Here is a 20,266-nt window from a genome sequence, read left to right as displayed (position 1 = left end):
CTTTGGGGGCTACAAATAGAGTTAAGTAGTTTTTCTTCATTAAAAAAGATAGTCCAAGGGGTGTGAGATAGAGGAGAGGTTTCTCCAGAAATAACTGAACTTAAAAAAAAAAACTTTATTTTCCTAATATAGAAGTCAAATTCATCCTACCTGCCTCACAGGATTCTTTTATATATCAAATAAAATACCATTTGGGAAAGAATTAGTCAATAAGGCATTTATTAAGTGTTTATTATGTGCCAGGCAGGGTTCTAATAATATTATGTTTATCAATTAATAATTCTCCATTTCTTCTCCTCCTCAGACCATTGCCTTCTTTACTACATATTTTTTATTTTAATGGCATCTTCATCATTTATAGAACTTGTTTACAAAGCAGTGCATTTATACTTTTATTTTCTTTCCAGACTGACATTCTTGCCCAACATTTCATGAAACTAATTGGTTTTCAATTAAACTGTTGATCTGGCACATGAGCATTTTTCCTCCTGTTTGCATTTCATGAACCAAATGGTATCTTAAATTGGGCAAGTACAGCTGCCATCCTGCTACGAAAAAGTTATAATGAGTACAAAACGACACCTACAGGTGAATATCTGTATCAATTTCTGTGTTTTCATAACGATGTCTCAAAAATGCTCTATAGGTGAAGGATTGGTAGTTGCAGAGTAGCTTTCAGATTTTTCTGCTCTTAGCCAGTTATCAAAAGAATAAGTCGGGAGGTGCTAAGGAAATATCAAACAGTTTTTGTGCAGAAAATGTTTGAGTAATGCTGGTAGCTACATACATTATATAAGCTTCTAGTCTGCATTTTAAACCATTAGTTGCAAAATGTTATTTCCTCTCTTTTGAGCTGCACCAAGAATTTGGCAGATATTATTCATTTACTGAAATTATGCATCCTTGTGTCAGGGAGATGGCCCTGGGTTCTCTTTGGCTATGGCTATGCTGGCAGGAATTTGCCAAGCTGCAAAAGGTTGAAATTTGAGCTGGGGGATGGGCTGACTAGCTGTCATCTGAAGTCCAGCCTGGCTTCAAGAACAGACTCTCTCCCAAGCCTTATCAGGGTCGTAGGCTGGATCAATGCAGGAAATGCTTCCGCTGACAAAAATTACAACTCTTTTGAAGGTTTTGGAGCAATTAGTATTATTTCTAAGTAAAAATAGCCATAAATTGGATGTTGTTCACCTTGTTGGCACACATTGCCTTTTGTCCTCAGGCACATCTGCCTGTTACAGACATGAGCATTCCACTAGACAATGAGTTCCAGAGGCAGAGAAGCCCTTCACTAGAAATTCATAACTGCAGAAATTAGATAAGATCAGAGGTCTCTCTTTCTCTTTTTGCAATTTGACAGCCCCATGATGAGGTTAGTTTGTCATTTCCCTTTTGCCTTTCATTGCTTTCGTGATGTTTTTTGAAGGGTCACAAAATGCCCTTCAGAGGATGCTGACAATCATCCAAATTTGAAACACTGCTTCCCACATTCACAAAGACACTGGCTAAAAAGTAGGGGGGGAGGGGTGCAAGCCAATGACTGTAATTACTAAGTGCAAAGGCATTATAGGGAAGAAAGAGCCCTTTACCTTCGAGAACAAAAATTTAAAAGCAGAAAATGTCATTTTTGCAAAGAAGTCTATTGTGGAAGATAGAACAAAGAAATACTAAGCAGTTGAGGAAGATCCAGGAAGAAAAAAAAAAAGAACAAGAGATTGTCAGCAAAACTGAAAAACAGAAAATTTAGAATGGCTTAATAAAGGGCTTTTGAACACTCAGGTAATATCAAAGTGTTGGCAGGTGCAAATGCAAGAGCTGATTATCTGTTCTATCAAAGTTTGCCTACTTACATTAAAATAATTTTAGGACTATGTGTAAAAAATTTTCATTTTTTTTTCTTAGAGACATCTAACACATTGAAGTTATCTGTTTTTCTATTAAGAACAGAGAACATAAAATTCTTTTCAATAAGAATAGCAGATACTAAAAAAGTATACTCTAGCTCCATGTGATGGCCAGTAGGTAGGTAGAGAAAAGGAAACATGTAACTAGGAAGAGAATAAAATAGGTAATGATGAAAAGAGAGAAAATTTTAAGGTCACACTCTGATGTTTATTTGGACTATAAGCATCAAAGTATTCTTCAGTATCTATTTCTGAATTTTTGATCAGTCAAATAAATGACTATTGATCATAACTATCCCATCAATCAATAAGCAATTAGTAAGCACCTACTATGTTCCAGATACTGTGCCTAAAATTAGACTATGATTGGCCTTCTCTGATCTTAAATTTTCTTTTTTTTTTAATAATTATAACTTTTTATTGACAGAGCCCATGCCAGGGTAATTTTTTATAACACTATCCCTTGCATTCACTTCTGTTCCAATTTTACCCCTCTCTCCCTCCACCCCCTCCCCTAGATGGAAAGCAGTCCTATACATGTTATATATGTCACAGTATATCCTAGATACAATATATGTGTGCAGAACCGAACAGTTTTCTTGTTGCACAGAGAGAATTGGATTCAGAAGGTAAAAATAACCTGGGAAGAAAAACAAAAATGCAAATAGTTTACATTCATTTCCCAGTGTTTTTTTCTTTGGGTGTAGCTGCTTCTGTCCATCCTTGAGTTAGATCTTCTCTTTGTCAAAGAAATCCATTTCCATCAGAATACATCCTCATATAGTATCGTTGTTGAAGTATATAATGATCCCCTGGTTCTGCTCATTTCTCTTAGCATCAGTTCATGTAGATCTTAAATTTTCTTAAGAAAGACAGCATGTTTACATCTGAGCCCATACAAAATATATTGACAACAAATACAATGTAATTGCAAAGACTCTCAACCTTAACCTTACAAGCTCTGCTCTGAAATGGAAAGTTCATCAGCATAGAAATTAATCCCCAGTTTTCACTCTCAGTCATATAAGCAATATGATTCTCATGGCTGGATAAAATTAAACTTAAATCTATGATCTCAGTCTCAGAAGAAGAACTTAATTAATCTGATACACCCTATTCTTATCTCTCTGATCCTGACATAAGCATTTCATTTTTACTGTTGTTTCAGTCATTTTCAATTGTGTCTGATGCATTGTGATCTCATTTGGGATTTTCTTAGCAAAATTACTAAAGTGGTTTTCAGTTTCCATCTTCAGCTCATTTTACATGTGAGGGATTGAGGTAAACAAGATTAAGTGATTTGCCCAGCTAATAAATGTTGAGGCTGAATTTGAACTCAGGTCCTCCTGACTCCCTATCTAGCACTCTATCCATTGTGCCTCTTAACTTATGAACACATGTATATGTATGTATGTATGTATGCATGTGTATACACATATACATGTCTATGCACAAACATACTTATTTGATTCTACTTCATTTCTCTCTGTTTGAATGGGCAGGTATTGTTTCATTTTGGTCTTTATATTCTAAGTATCTTTCACAATGCCTGAAACATAATAGATACTTATAAAGCAAATGCTTACCAAGTTGAATGGAAATGAATTTCAACAATTACTTACCATGAACTGACAACTAAGTAACTATATGGAGAAGAATTTTTAAAGCTATATATATATAAACTCCTCAAATGATGGAAAAAGGGGGCTTTACAGTTTTCCTATATGAGGGTAAAAACAAACAGGTGGAAAGCTAAGCTCCAAAAGAAATTGCATATCCAGCTGTTCCCTTTTTCTAAATCATTACTACACAAATTCTAGTTGAATTTTATGGAAGTTTAATCTTCCTATAAAACATCTGGTATTTATCATTATCAGAAACAGATTGACTAAGGTTTCTGGAGTAGCTGTTCATATATTTTATGAACTTTAAACATTTCTAAACTAATACATTCAGTTTTCTAAAACATGTAGCAATGTGAAATATTAGATATGATATGGAGGGACCTTCCTTTCCTGGAGCAGGGGGTGAGTTTTAGTAGAAGATAATGAAGTTCTAAGATAATAGAACATGAGACCTGAAAAAAATCTAATTGATCTGTTCATCCAACACCTCTAATTTTAAAGAAGAATTAGATACAAGTAAGTTAAATGACTTGTCCAAGATCAGCATTAGCACTAGAATTTAGGTTTCGATTATATTGGTTCATAAATTTAGAAGTGGGGAAGACTTTAGAGAAGTCTAGCCCCCTTTATTTTTTTTACAGATTATGAAGTTGAGGTTCAGGATAATGAAATGATTTTCCAAATGATCATACAACTAATCAGAGGCAGAACCAGTTGTCCTGATTCCCAGTCAAGAATCTTAGATGGTAAGATTATACATGCTTTGAAAGTAGCTAAAAATTGTATGGGTCATTCAACTGTTCCAAACCTATCCTACCATCCATATCTTTCCACTTTATCTATAAAGAGATCATGAAAGACATAATTAAAGTAAATGGCTACTATTTTTCCCCTGATTCTTTTGCTATGTTGTGAATTTTGGATTCTATCTAGATCTCTAGCTAGACTTTGTCCTAAGATGTTCTTTATTTTTATATACATTTAAAGATATTTTGATATTTTATTGAAGTCTTTTGTCTGTATAGAAGTCACTATGACTTTATGACAAAGAAAAATAATTAAAATATTCCAAAAAAGTCTGCCTGACAATGTGTACAATGTTCCGTCACAGTAGTCTACTACCTCTCAAACAACAAAGAAGGAGCTTTGTTTCAATATCTCTTCTGCCTGTCACTGGGTTTTTTTTTTAATTACTCAGAGTTAACTTATCATTTTCAGTCTTAATCATCTACTTTCTTTTCTGGCTGTGTGGAAATAAAATGATACCAAGGCCAAAAACTTCATTCAAATGATCATTTTCAAATTTTTCTAAATATAAAACTGTTTATCTGCCTAATGGGGTTGTGCTTACATTCAAAAGGGATGGTTTTGTATGCACAGTGCTTGGCATATCCTAGGCACTTAATGTTTGATTTATTGATTTGTGAAATCTTAAATGTGATATAATGTAATACAAAGTAATGTACTAGTCATGTAATATAGTATAAAAATGATGCAATGTAAACAGTTTTCATCATGCTGCCTGTATTATGGGGAATATCTTCATTTCTCCCCTTCAGAATGTTATCTTCCCCCAACTTTGTGATGCTAGGTTCTGACAGATGAGTTCCATTTGGACTGGAAGCAGGACAGCTTGCCAATTCTAGGTCATCTCTACAGTGTGTTACCAAGTTCATACGTCCTTCCTTCTTGATTCCCAACCCTCCTTTATGTCTTCTCCCATTAGAGTGTAAACTCTGAAGACAAGGACTATCTTGCTAGCTTGTAGGCATATTCCTGGCTTTTAAAATGGGGCATGAATGTAATATTTCATCTATTATGATGATGATTATTTGGAATACAGAAGAGGGCATTAATGGCCTCCCAAGTTAAAAAAAAAAAGTTGAGTCTGTAATTCATTCATTTTAAAAGATCTTAGAATGGAATAAATTCTAGAATGAACTTTATTCAATTGTTTCAGTTGTCTGACTCTTGTTGACCCCATTTGATGGTTTCTAAAAAGAGATACTGTACTGATTTGCCATTTCCTTCTCCAGCTCATTTTATAGAGGAGCATACTGAGACAAAAAGATTAAATGACTTGCGTAGAGTCACACAGCTAATAAGTATCCAAGCAATTACCACTAATTCACTGCATAGTAAGAGAGTGAGGAAAGAATAGTAGACATTTACATTAAATTTTTATAGATAAGGTGAATAATATGGACTGTAGGATATCCCCATAAGGTGAATAATATGGACTGTAGGATATCCCCATCACGTAGGTTTGAAACAGCCCAATTCAAAGTATGGATTAATGTATCTGTCAACTAGATTTGGGGCTGGAGGGGGAGGGGTAGGAGAGACTCTGGTATTTTATAAGAATTCAGTTCTTGGCCCCATTTTGGCCAACTTTTTTATCATTGATTTGGGTGATAGTATAAATAAAAATAATAAGTTAAAAATAACAAAGTAGACAGTTACAACTTTCAAAGAGAAAAATGGCGACCCTCTTAGGCTGGATTCATAAATAGGTTTAACTAGTTTTCTGAAATAAAATTAGTTGTTTTATTTACGTATCATCTCTTTTAAGAATAATGGATATCTTTAAAGTACATTTAGTAACTCAAGAAAATTTGATTCTGGCAAGAAAGTAGGATATCAAATTGCTTAAGTGATTTTTTACTTTCAAAAAAGTGCTTTCAAATCAAAGTAAAATAAAAAAATGAAATCTGGGTAGCTCTTTCATTTATAAAGAATCACCATCTAGAAAGGGACCCACATGTGCAAAAATGTTTGTGGCAGCCCTTTTTGTAGTGGCAAGAAACTGGAAACTGAATGGATGCCTATCAATTGGAGCATGGCTGAATAAATTATGATATATGAATATTATAAAATATTATTATTCTTTAAGAAATGACCAACAGGATGATTTCAGAGAGGCCTGAAGAGACTTACATGAACTGATGCTAAGTGAGATGAGCAGAACCAGGAGATCATTATACATGGCAATAGCAAGACTATATGATGATCAATTCTTTTTTTTTTTTAAATAACTTTTTATTGCTAGAACCCATGCCAGGGTAATTTTTTACAGCATTATCTCTTGCACTTACTTCTGTTCTGATTTTCCCCTCCCTCTCTCCACCCCTTCCCCCAGATGGCAAGCAGTCCTTTACATGTTAAATAGGTTACAGTATATCCTAGATATAATATATATGTGCAGAACCGAACAGTTCTCTTGTTGCACAGGGAGAAATGGATTCAGAAGGTATAAATAACCCGGGAAGAAAAACAAAAATGCAAGCAGTTTATATTCATTTCCCAGTGTTCTTTCTTTGGGTGTAGCTGCTTCTGTCCATCCTTGATCAATTGAAACTGAATTAGCTCTCTTTATTGAAGAGATCCACTTCCATCAGAATACATCCTCAAACAGTATCGTTGTTGAGGTATATAATGATCTCCTGGTTCTGCTCATTTCACTTAGCATCAGTTCGTGTAAGTCTCGCCAGTCCTCTCTGTATTCATCCTGCTGGTTGTTTCTTACAGAACAATAATATTCCATAATGTTCATATACCACAATTTACTCAACCATTTTCCAATTGATGGGATGATGATCAATTCTGATGTACATGGCTCTCTTCAATAATGAGATGATTCAAACCAGTTCCCCTTGTTCGGTGATGAAGAGAGCCATCTACACCCAGAGAGAGGATTGTGAGAACTGAGTGTGGACCATAGCATAGCATTTTTACTCTTTCTGTTGTTATTTGCATGCATTTTATTTTCTTGCTCAGATTTTTTTTTCCTTTTTGATCCAATTTTCCTTGTGTAATAAAATAACTATAAATAGATACAGATATTGGATTTAACATATATTTTTCTTTTTTCTTTTTTAAATAATTATAACTTTTTATTGACAGTACATAATTTTTTTACAACATTATCCCTTGAACTCACTTTTGTTCCGATTTTTCCCTTCCTCCCTCCACCCCCTCCCCTAGATGGCAAGCAGTCATATGTTTAACATATATTTTTAATATATTTAACACCCATTGGACTACCTGCCATTTAGGGAGAGGATGGGGAGAAGAAGGAGAAAATTTGAAACAGAAGGTTTTGCAAGGGTCAATTTTTTAAAAATTATTATTATAATGTATTTATTATTAAAATTATTTTTACTTCATTTTTGTTAAATGTTTCTTAATTGCATGTTTTAAAATAACTTTTTATTGACAGAACCCATGCCAAGGTAATTTTTTACAACATTAACCCTTGCACTCATTTCTGTTCCGATTTTTCCTTCCCTCCCTCCATCCTCTCCCCAAGATGGCAAGCAGTCCTATATATGTTAAATATGTCACAGTATATCCTAGATACAATATATGTGTACAGAGCTGAACAGTTCTCTTGTTGCACAGGGAGAATTGGATTCAGAAGGTGTAAATAACCCGGGAAGAAAAACAAAAATGCAAGCAGTTTATATTCATTTCCCAGTGTTCTTTCTTTGGGTATAGCTGCTTCTGTCCATCATTGATCAGTTGGAACTGAGTTAGATCTCTTTGTTGAAGAAATCCATTTCCACCAGAATACATCCTCATACAGTATCATTGTTGAAGTATATAATGATCTCCTGGTTCTTCTCATTTCACTTAGCATCAGTTCATGTAAGTCTCTCCAAGCCTCTCTGTATTCATCCTGCTGGTCATTTCTTATAGAACAATAATATTCCATAACATTCATATACCACAATTTACCCAACCATTCTCCAATTGATGGGCATCTATTCATTTTCCAGTTTCTAGCCACTACAAACAGGACTGTCACAAACATTTTGGCACATACAAGTCCCTTTCCCTTCTTTAGTATTTCTTTGAGATATAAGCCCACTAGTAGCACTGCTGGATCAAAGGGTATGCACAGTTTGATAACTTTTTGGGCATAATTCCAGATTGCTCTCCAGAATGGTTGGATTCGTTCACAGCTCTACCAACAATGCAGCAGTGTCCCAGTTTTCCCACATCTCCTCCAACATTCATCATTATTTTTTCCTGTCATCTTAGCCAATCTGACAGGTGTGTAGTGGTATCTCAGAGTTGTCTTAATTTGCATTTCTCTGATCAATAGTGATTTGGAATACTCTTTTATATAAGTGGAAATAGTTTCAATTTCATCATTTGAAAATTGTCTGTTCATATCCTTTGTGCAAGGGTCAATGTTGAAAAATTACTTATTCATATGTTTTGTAAATAAAAAGCTTTAGTAAAAAAAAAAGAATCACCCTCTTATAATATTGATCCTTGGCAGGGTGGAGGAAAGAGTAGAAGGAGAAGAGAGGGAATTAACTTTTTAGCTAAGTTGTATTCAAAAAAATGGAAGAAAAAGGAAAATTTTATTTTGTTCTCAGGACAAATTTCCTTAGGAGATTTTTAGTGGGGAAAGATTAATAGGAAGTACTTTACAGCATCAATGAAACTATGCACATAGTACATTATTTTATAATCTAAGTATATTATAAAGCATCATACATGCTGCAAAGTCATCTGAGAAAGATAATACCAAGTATTTGGAAGCAGCTCCCAGGTTCCAGATGTAGGTTTCACCAGCTCCAGAGGAATAGTCAATGCAGCTTTTGTCCCATTTCAGAGTTTGTAATGTTTTATTTGGAATCCAGTAAATTAATATTCCAACCTGGACCACCTACCCTTCTAATTCTGTGTGTGTACATGCATGTATGTGTGTGTGTGTGTATAAATCCAGTAAATTAATATTCCAACCTGGACCACCTACCCTTCTAACTCTGTGTGTGTACATGCATGTGTGTGTGTGTGTGTGTGTGTGTGTGTACAAAAACAACAAAGCAACAAGCAATGGTTTGGAAATAGAGTGAATGCTTACAAACTACATACTATTTCACATTCAGAAAATACTTGCATGGAATTTTGCTAAATGAAGTCTTATTGCTTTTATTTCCCCAAAGACAAAATATGAATCTAGTGTTTTGTTTGTCTAGACCAAGATATCTTGGTGTGGCTACATTCCTTAACCTTCTTTGGCCAAGTACAGCTCTTATGTCTCTTGCCCTTCATTCCCCATTCAAGGATCCCAGGAGGCCTAGCATACTTTCATGTTCCGTTGGATGACCTGCCTCCATTTGTTTGCATTTGAATTTTGAATTGAATTGAATTGAATATCTGAATTTGAAATTTGAAATTTTTCTTTTGTTCTCTGCTACCCATCTTTTTTACTTTATTCTTTTCCCCTCCTTTCATCTCCCTACCATCCAAATTATAGTTAAGAAAGGATATTTTTATGCATACATATGTGTATATATATATTTATACACACACACACACACACACACACACACACACACACACACACCCTTTCTCTCCCACCTATATACACACATATTTTTCCTATCCCTGCTGACTCTTTGCTTTAATTCTTGAGCTTTATTTTTAAATATGAAAAACATTCTTAACTCACTGATTTCTGGCCCATTATAATATAATAGTATAATCAAGTCATTCTTCTCTACCTGAGTAGATTCACAATAGAATTTTGTCTAAAATGTACCCTTCCCTCTCTTACACATCACCTACCCATATCTAGGTTGTTATATGTCTTATTAATTCAGTCTCCATAGGATGCACTCAGTGAATGCTTGTGGATTGATTGATTCTAAAAAAGTTCCTAGTTTGAGTCAGAAAATCTAATCTGTTTCCAGCTAAATCATTACTAAGTCTTTCATTCTAGAAAGATGATATGTGTGTATTTTTCTGAAGTTGAAATCAATAATTTTGAATCATCAAGCTATTTAAAATAAAACTCAAAATCTTTTCTTTGGTGATAAATATAAAGTATTCAATAAAAATGCAAAGACTATGAATTGTATGAAAATAGGATGAAGCAAATAGAATCAGGAATATAAAAATATAAATAGTGAGTTCAATCTTATAAATACAAAGAAGCTAAATAAGATTGAAACTTTGGTAATTATAATGGCCAATACTGACCATGGAAAGAAATGAAGAAATGCACTTTCTTCCTTCTGTTAAAGAGTTGGTGGACTGTGGAAGAAGAATGGTGTGTTTACTGGCAGACTGAACCATCATATCTTGCTTGTTTCATGCTTGACAACTTTTCTTTGTTACAAGGAAAGTCTCACTTGGGCAGCAGGATACAGTGGGAAGACAGAAATGCCCAGAAATTAAGGAAATATCTATTAACTGGGAAATGACTAAACAAGTTGTGCTATATGATTGTGAGAGAATATTATTATGGTATAAAAAGCTAAGAGTTAATTGATTAAAAAATATGGAAAGACTTGTGAACTAATGAAGAGGAAAATGAGCAGAACCAAGAGAACATTGTATATAGTAACAGCAATGTTATTCAAAGAACCACTGTGAACAATTAAGTTCTTTGGAGTATATTGAAATAAACTACAAAGGACTTATGAAGGAAGATGCTATCCACCACCATAAAAAGAACTGATAAACAGAAATATGCTTAGTATGGGTTTATTAAAGAATTTCATTGGTAAATGCAGAATCAAACATAGGATAGAGATCAGTAATCAAGATTAAGGGGTAAACAAGAAAAGTGGTTTGTCTTTGAATGTTGTCCATTATTTTTCTTGATTTTTGGAAAGGCAGAATTTGTATCAGTGTCAGTGATTACAGATAACTCTTCTTCTTCATAGGACCAGATCGTGGATGAACCAAGTATGGGATATGCAAGGGGGTAAACAAATTGTCCAAGAGGAAAGGTGTGGTTAATTAGCCATCTAGACACTGAGCAACAGTAGAACTGAATTCTATCTTAGCACGGGAGAACTGCTGTTCTAGACCTGATTCTGATGAGAAAGGATTGAATTGGTAAAGAAGAAATGATTCACATCTTGAGAAGTAGTAATCATGGTAATCATTGTGATAAATATAGACGAAGACACTGGGACCCAGATAATATGTATTTTGAACTTTAAGAGAAAAGATTCCAAAGAGAATTTTTAAAAGAATAGAAAAAAAAGGGAAAGTAAAAAAGAAAGGATAGATAAGTTTTGGTTGCATTCTAGAGATGCAATTGCAACTCACTACAATGAGCAAGAGAGTGGGGGGAGAGATAAAGGGACTCTGTAGCCAATGTTGCTAATGAGAGCTAGGAGGAAGATCTCAAATTTTTAAAGGATATATATTAAGAAATGTAATCAAAGATTATTACAAGTCACCAGTTCATCCTCTTAAGGGATTTCTTCAAATTTTTCATATGGTATTATATGAAACAGGATTCTTTTCCCCCTTCTTATTAATTGGTTTTATATTATGTTATCTACACTATTATAAAGAATGTCATAGTCTTTTTTATTTTTTGTATTAAACTTTTTTATTTTCAAAACATATGCATAGATAATTTTCAAATTTTACCCTTGCAAAACCTTGTGTTCCAAATTTTTTCCCTCTCTTCCCTCCACTCTCTCCCCTAGATGGCAAGTAATCCAATATATGTTAAACATATGTAATTCTTGTATACATATTTTTATAACCATCATGCTGCATACAAAAAAAATCAAATCATAAAAGAAAAAAATGAGAAAGAAAGCAAAATGCTAACAAACAACAACAAAAAAGTGAAAATATTATGTTGTGATCTGCACTCAGTTCCCAAAACTGAGTTCTCTCTCTGGGTGCATATGGCTCTCTCCATCACAAGACCATTGGAACTGGCCTGAATCATCTCTCTATTGAAAAGAGCCATATCCATCAGAACTGATTATTGTATAAACTTCTTGTTGCCATGTATAATGATCTCCTGGTTCTACTCACTTCACTTAGCATCAGTTTATGTAAGTCTCTCCAGGCCTCTCTGAAATCATACTGCTGATTGTTTCTCTATTGTTTTAGCTAGAACAATAATATTCTATAATATTCATATACCATATACCATATTCATTCATATTCATATACCATAATTTATTCAAGTAATAGGCATCCATTCAGTTTCCAGTTCCTTGCCACTACAAAAAGGGTTGCCACAAATATTTTTGTACATTTATAGTCCTTTTTCTTTTTTTATGGTCTCTCTGGGATAAAGGTTCAGTAGAGACACTACTAGATCACAGGGTATGCACAGTTCGATAATCCTTTGGGACTACTTTCAAATTGTTCTCCAGAATGATTGGATCAGTTCACAACTCCATCAACAATGTTTTAATGTCCCAGTTTTCTCATATCCCCTCCACCATTCATCATTATCTTTTTCTGTCATCTTAGCCAATCTGAGTGGCATGCAGTAGTACCTCAGAGTTGTCTTAATTTGCATTTCTGTGAACAATAGTGACTTAAAACTTTTTCATCTGACTAGAAATGGTTTTAATTTCTTCATCTGAAAATTATCTGTTCATATCCTTTGACCATTTGCCAATTGGAAAATGGATTGATTTCTTATAAATTTGAGTCAATTCTCTCTATATTTTAAAAATAAGGGCTTTATTAAAACCCTTGAAGTAAAAATTTTTTCCCACTGTATTGCTTCCCTTCTAATATTATCTGCATGATTTTGTTTGTACAAAAACTTTTTAACTTAATATAACCCAAATTAACCATTTTGCCTTCCATAATGTATTCTAGTTCTTCTTTGGCCACAAATTCTTTCATTCTCCACAGATCTGAGAGGTAAACTATCTTTTGTTCTTCTAATTTGCTTATAATATCACTCTTTATGTCTAAATCATGAACCCATTTTGACCTTATTTTACTTTAGGGTGTTAGATGTGGGTCAATGCTTAGTTTCTGCCATACTAATTTCCAATTTTCCCAGCAATCTTTTGTCAAATAGTGAGTTCTTATCCCAGAAGCTAGGGTCTTTAGGTTTATCAAACACTAGATTACTATAGTCATTGACTATTGTGTCTTGTGAACCTAACCTATTCCACTAATTGACTACTCTATTTCTTAGCTAGTACCAAATAATTTTGACGACTGCTGTTTTATAATATAGTTTTAGGTATAGTACAGCTAGACTTTCATTTGCATTTTTTCTCATTAATTCCCTTAAAATTCTTGACCTTGATCTTTTGTTCTTCCAGATGAACATTGTTATTACTCTTTTCTAGCTCTGTAAAATAATTTCTTGGGCATTTGACTGATACGGCACTGAATAAGTAGTTTAACTTAGGTAGCATTATCATGTTTATTATATTCACTTAGCCTACCCATGAACACTTGATATTTTTCCATTTGATTAGATCTGACTTTGTGTGGAAAGTGTTTTAATTGTGTTCATATAATTCCTGACTTTGCTTGGCAGATTCCCAAATATTTTATATTATCAACAGTTATTTCAAATGGAATTTCTCTTTGTATCTCTTGCTGTTGGACTTTATTAGTAGCATATAAAAATGCTGATTTATGTGGATTTATTTTGTATCATGCAACTTCACTAAAGTTGTGAATTGTTTCTAATAGTTTTTTAGTTGATTCTGTAGGGTTCTCTAAGAATGCTATCATATCATCTTCAAAGTGATAATTTGGTTTCCTCATTACTTTAATTCCTTTTTTCTTCTCTTATTGCTAAAGCTAACATTTTAAATACAATAGTGAAGAGTAATAGTGATAGTAGGAAGCTTTTTTTCACCCCTGATCTTATTGGGAATAGTTCTAGTTTATTTCCATTACATATGATGCTTGCTGATGGTTTTAAATAGATGCTACTGATTATTTTAAGGAAAATTCCTTTTATTCCTACATTCTCTAATGTTTTTAATTCGGATTTTGTCAAAAAATTTTTGTATCTATTGAGATAATCATATGATTTTTTGTTAGTTTGATTCTTGATATAGTTAATTATGCTAATATTGAAGTAGCCCTGCATTCCTGGTATAAATCCTACTTGGTCATGGTATATTATCCTGGGGATAACTTGCTATAATCTCTTTGCTAATATTTTATTTAAGATTTTCCCATCAATATGGAACAGAGAAAGAAAACTTGGAAAGAAAAAAGGAAAATTGGTCTATAGTTTTCTTTCTCTATTTTGACCCTACTTGATTTAGGTATCAACACCATATATGGGTCATAAAAGAAATTTGGTAGCACTCCCTTTTTTCCCTATTTTTCCAAATATTTTGCACAGTATTGAAATTAATGGTTCTTAAATGTTTGGCAGAATTCACATGTAAATCCATCTGATCCTGGGAATTTTTTCTTGGGGAGTTGATTAATAGCTTGTTCAATTCCTTTTTTCTAAAATAGGACTTTTAAGTAATATATTTCCTTCTGGAAATCTGGACAATCTATATTTTTTCTAAGTACTCATCCATTTCACTTATATTATCAGACTTATTGGCATATAGTTAGGCAAAATAACTCCTAATTATTGCTCTAATTTCCTCTTCATTGGTGAAAAGTTCACCCTTTTCATTTTTGGCACTAACAATGTGATTTTCTTGTTTCCTTTTTCTAATCAAATTAATTAAAGGTTTATCTATTTTGTTGGTTTTTTTCATTAAACCAATTCTTAGTTTTGTTTATTAGTTCAATAATTTTCTTTCAATTTTATTAATCTCCTTTTTTATTTTCAGAATTTCAATTTTGGATTTTAATTGGGAGGTTTTAATTTTTTGTCTAGCTTTTTAAGTTACATGCCCAATTCACTGGTTTTTCTCTTTCTCTATTTTATGCAAATAAGCAGCTAGAGATATAAAATTTTCCCTAAGAACTCCTTTGGTTGCATCTCATAAATTTTGGTATGTTGTCTCATTATTTTCATTCTCTTAGATGAAATTATCAATTATGTTTATGATTTGTTTAGGATTGGATTATTTAGTTTTCAATTAATTTTTTGGTCTGTTTTTCCCTAATCCTTTATTACATGTAATTTTTATTGCATCATGATGTGAAAAAGATGCACTTACTATGTCTGCCTTTCTGCATTTGATTTTGAGGTTTTTATGCCCTAATACATGGTCAATTTTTGTGTAGATTTCATGTACTACCAAGAAAAAAGCATATTCCTTTCTGTCTCTATTCAATTTTATCCAAAGATCTATCATATCTGACTTTTCTAAAATTCTATTTACCTCCTTAATTTCTTTTTTATTTATTTTGTGGTTCAATTTATCTAGTTCTGAGAGAACAAAGTTAAGATCCCCAACTAGTATAGTTTTTCTTTCTAATTCTTCTTGCAGCTCTCCTAACTTCTCCTCTAAGAATTTAGATGCTATATCATTTGGTGCATATATGTTTAGTATTGATATTATTTCATTATCTATGGAACCCTTTAACAAAATGTAGTTTCTTTCTCTATCTCTTTTAATTAGATCTATTTTTTGCTTTTAATTGATCTAAAATCAGGATAATAATCCCTACTTTTTTTTTTTTACTTCAGCTGAAGCATAATAGATTTTGCTCCAACCTTTTATCTTTACTCTGCATGTATCACTCTGCTTTAAATGTATTTCTTGTAAACAACATAGTGTAGGATTCTGGCTTTTGATCCAGTCTGCTATCTACTTCTGTTTTATGGGAGAATTCATCCCCTTTACAGTTAAAATTATTAACTTTGTATTTCCCACCATCTTATTTTTCCCAAGTTATATTTTTCTCTGTCCTTGCCCCCTTTCTCTCTTCCCCAGTGTTTTGCTTTTGACCATCATTTCCCTCAAACAGCCCTTCCCTTTTACAGCCTCTCCCCTTTCTTATCCCTTTCCCTCTCTACTTCTGTTCTCCCTTCTATTAGCCTCTTTGCTTTCCCCTTTCCTCTTCTACTTCCCTATAAGGTGAGACAAGTTTCTATGTGAAGCTAAATAGGTCTGATATTCTCTTTAAGTCAAATCCAATGAGAGTAAGGTTCACACAAAGCTCATTCCCCTTCCTTCTTTCCCTCAATTGTGATAGCATTTTTTTGTTTTTTCGTGAGATATAATTTATCCTATTTTACCTTATTTTTTTCTTCTTCAAGTACAATTCCTGTTCCACCTCTAGTTTCTTTTATATATCATCACAACTATATTGTCAATCAAATTATACTTATACCCTCTAAGTATACCCACAAAGAAATACAGTTCTCAAGAGTTAAACATATCATCTTCCCATATAGGGATGTAAACTTTTTAACTTTTAAAAGAAATTGCTAATTTTTTTTTCCTTTTTACTTTTTTATGCGTCTCTTGAGTTCTGTATTTGAAAATCAAATTTTCTGTTCAGCTCTGTTCTTTTCATCAGAAATAAATGAAATTCACTATTTAATCAAATATCCATCTTTTCCCCTGAAAGATAATGCTTAATTTTGCTGGTTAATTAGTTGATTCCTGGCTGCAATTCAAGTTCCTTTGCCCTTTGGAGTATCATATTTCAGGCCCTTTGATCATTTAAAGTGAAAGTTGCTAGGTCCTGGGTAATCCTGATTGTGGCTCCTTGATATTTGGATTGTTTCTTTCTGGCTGCTTGCAATATTTTCTCCTTGATCTGATAATTATGAAATTTATCTACAATATTTCTTGAAGTGTTCATTTTAGTGTTTCTTTCAGGAGGTGATTAGTAAATTCTTTCAATGGCTATTTTACCCTCTAGTTTGAGGACATCAGGCCAGTTTTCCTTGATGATTTCCTGAAAAAATATTGTCTAGGCTCTTTTTTTCATCATGGTTTTCAGGTACTGCAATAATTCTTAGATTGTTTCTCCTGAATTTATTCTCCAGGTCCATGAGGTATTTTATATTTATATATTTTTCTCTTTTTTTTCTCCTTTTTTTTTTTTTTTTTTTTTGCTTTTGTTTGGCTGATTATTGAAGTCTCATTGGGAGATATTACAGATAAGATTCATGATTTAGAAAGGATTATACAACTGAGATCCTTCTAACTTGCAATTCTGAGGTTCCATTATGGAGGTGGGAGCATTACATAAGTGGATTCCTGATCAGTCACTCCCTGAATATATTGCCAGCACAAGATCTTCGAGTAGAGAAAGGGGAGGTAGGCAGTTGTCTATCTGGTCATCTTTTAAGCAGTGGTGGGAATATCCCAACTGATTCCACTTGGGACAAAGATTAGAATCAAGAGTTCTAGTAGAAGAGACTTCTGGGTGCTCTCTTTCACTCTTTGTAAAGGTCAAAGCACTATGTGAACTATAACATTGAGCCCTGCTGACTATAATGTAAGCTATATTTTTTAGGGATAACAGGCAAGAAAGAAGGGATAACATGGGCAGGATTGTAGGGGACACTGATAAACTTGATGGGGAAAATTGTTCAAGTTCCTTTTTTCCCTTCAAACCATAGACAGAATGAAAAACTAGATACTAATCCAAGTGTTCCCATGTATCTGGAAAAGTCATTAATGTTTGATTTAGTTTCCTCCTTTGTACATAATGTAGTAAACACATTTGGTCTTGTCCCTACTAAAAATGAAGCAATAGTATTTGAACAAAATACAATGGATTCATATTTATCATTTTTTCCTGGTATTATTTAGACATTTCACATGATCAAGTTATCTCAGAGATACAGAGATTGATGACTAACTTAATACAGGTCTGCTCCCATGGAACTGTAGAAGCATAAGAACTAAATGGATTTTAACCTTTAACACTCGGTGAAATTCAATTGTACATAAAATAGAGTTGACTGGATATTTTGTTATTATCACAAAAATATCTGCATATATTTTGTATTTACTTCTCTACATGATTTTCCTTGAGTGGAGTGTCAGCTCCCTGAAGAGAGGAATGGATTTGTTTTTATATTTATATCTACAATATGAGATATATAAATATATGTATATATGCATATACTGTATATATGTATTTATATGTATACCCATATATACATATGTTCTGTGAATATAAATGTATGTATACACACACCTAGTTATATAGTTCTTCAGCTATTTAAGTCATAGCCAACTACTTGGGATTTTCTTGGTAAAAATACTGGAGTGGTTTACCATTTCCTTCTCCAGCTCATTTTACAGATGAGGAAACTGAGGCAAACAGGATTAAGTGACTTGCTCAGGGTCACACAGCTAGTAAGTATCTTTGACTGCATTTGATTTCAGGTCTTCCTGACTCCAGGCAAGTTATTCATCCACTGCATCACCTAGATGGCCCTGTACATCCATATATACACATATGTACATATACATATATCATGTGCATGTATATCTACATACATATGTATATAGATATAGATATATAAAGGTTTATAAATATCTTATTTTTTGCTCAAACAACCTTGGGAGTTAGGAATTATCCCCACTTTTTTAAGGAACCCAAGAAAGAGAGAAGCTAAGTTTAAGTGACTTGCCAGGATTTTACAACTGAGACAGCATTTAAACCCAGTTCTTCCAGACTCCTTGTCCATCACTCTATCCACTGTGCCAAAGTGGTTTACACAAGCAAACATTTGATAAATTCTTGATTTTGAGCTTCTGACCTTTGCAAGTTTTGTTGTTGCTGTTGCTGTTATTTTTCAAGAAAGGAAAGAAATAAATTCAACGAACATTTTTTAAGTTACTATTGTGTGCTGAGTACAATGCTAGACTGAGGGAGGAGGAGTGGCAGTATAGAAATTTTAAATAAGATACATTCCTTTCATGGAACTTCATGTAGTTTTGTACAGAAATAAAATGCATACAAAAATAACTACTCTACAAAACAATAGGTGTTGGTCACATTAAATAACCCGAAAGGTTTACTGTGATGTCTCGGAGTAAAAATTCAACATTAAGTGTTATTATCTGAAGAAATGACTTGAGCCTGTGGGATCACAGCCCTTAACCCCAAATCATTATGCCTTCCATGAGAGATTCCTGTTGGCTGAAGGCATGTTTGTTTATCCCATCTTAAGAGGGACATTTGGGAAACAGCCTGCTTCTCCCTTCCATCTGGAGTCAAGGGAAAGAGACATACACCTTAGCTTCCATGTCACTGGATCCTACCAGGGAGCTCTGGTTTCCTTCCCATTAATAATGCAGTAGACTCCCTTTGTGTTTTTAGGGGCAGAAGATGGAGCTTCGAAATCTAGGCAGAAAGAGCTTTTCTGAAAGCTGCTAATGTTCAGCATTTCCAAGGGGAGTGGCTCAGACTAGACTGCCTGCTCCTACCCAGTTGGCTCTTAGAAACATGCAGCTGGAAGGAAAAAATGTCATTTTATCCCTTCTTCCATCCACTATCATCACAACCAGCTTGATAGAATATTAAAGGAGAAAATCCATTGCAAGTATTGACCAACTGCTGCATTTGCAGGAAATCCAAATGTTGGCAATAGCCCCAAGCATATTTGGGAGGAAAAAAAACCAACACTTCACCAAATGATCTTAGTATTAAAGCATAAATCTTTAGTATTTACATTTCAACTGCTCTGTGTTTTTCTCAGAGTTGTTTCTACATAAACAAGTGATCTCTCAAACTAGTCTTCTTTCCTGATTTATGAAGCCTATAGACTCAGTCTGCAGTAAAGATGTAATTCTATACATTCTGTACAAAGTAGCAAGAAAAGCTGGATTGTGGCAATGCTTATCCTCAGTAAGTCATAAATACTTTCTGTAATAACCTGGGAATGGCTCAGCTGACAGGTGCAGTAAATTCCCTTTTTATATTCCTTTTCATTTGTTTAGATTTGCCTGCGTAAAAGGCAAAGTGCTGGAGTCAGTGTCTTTTTTTCCTGTTCCCTTTTTATGATCTGCTGGATTTGTGACCTGAATTCTTTGTCAGCTGTTATTAAAAGATATGAAAGGGACAAAAAGGCTAATGGTAACCAAA

This window comes from Antechinus flavipes, chromosome 1 (genome assembly GCF_016432865.1).
Source record: "Antechinus flavipes isolate AdamAnt ecotype Samford, QLD, Australia chromosome 1, AdamAnt_v2, whole genome shotgun sequence".
NCBI classification, from domain to species: domain Eukaryota; kingdom Metazoa; phylum Chordata; class Mammalia; order Dasyuromorphia; family Dasyuridae; genus Antechinus; species Antechinus flavipes.
The sequence above is the reverse complement of the archived record's forward strand: the minus strand, read 5'-3'. Positions refer to the sequence as shown.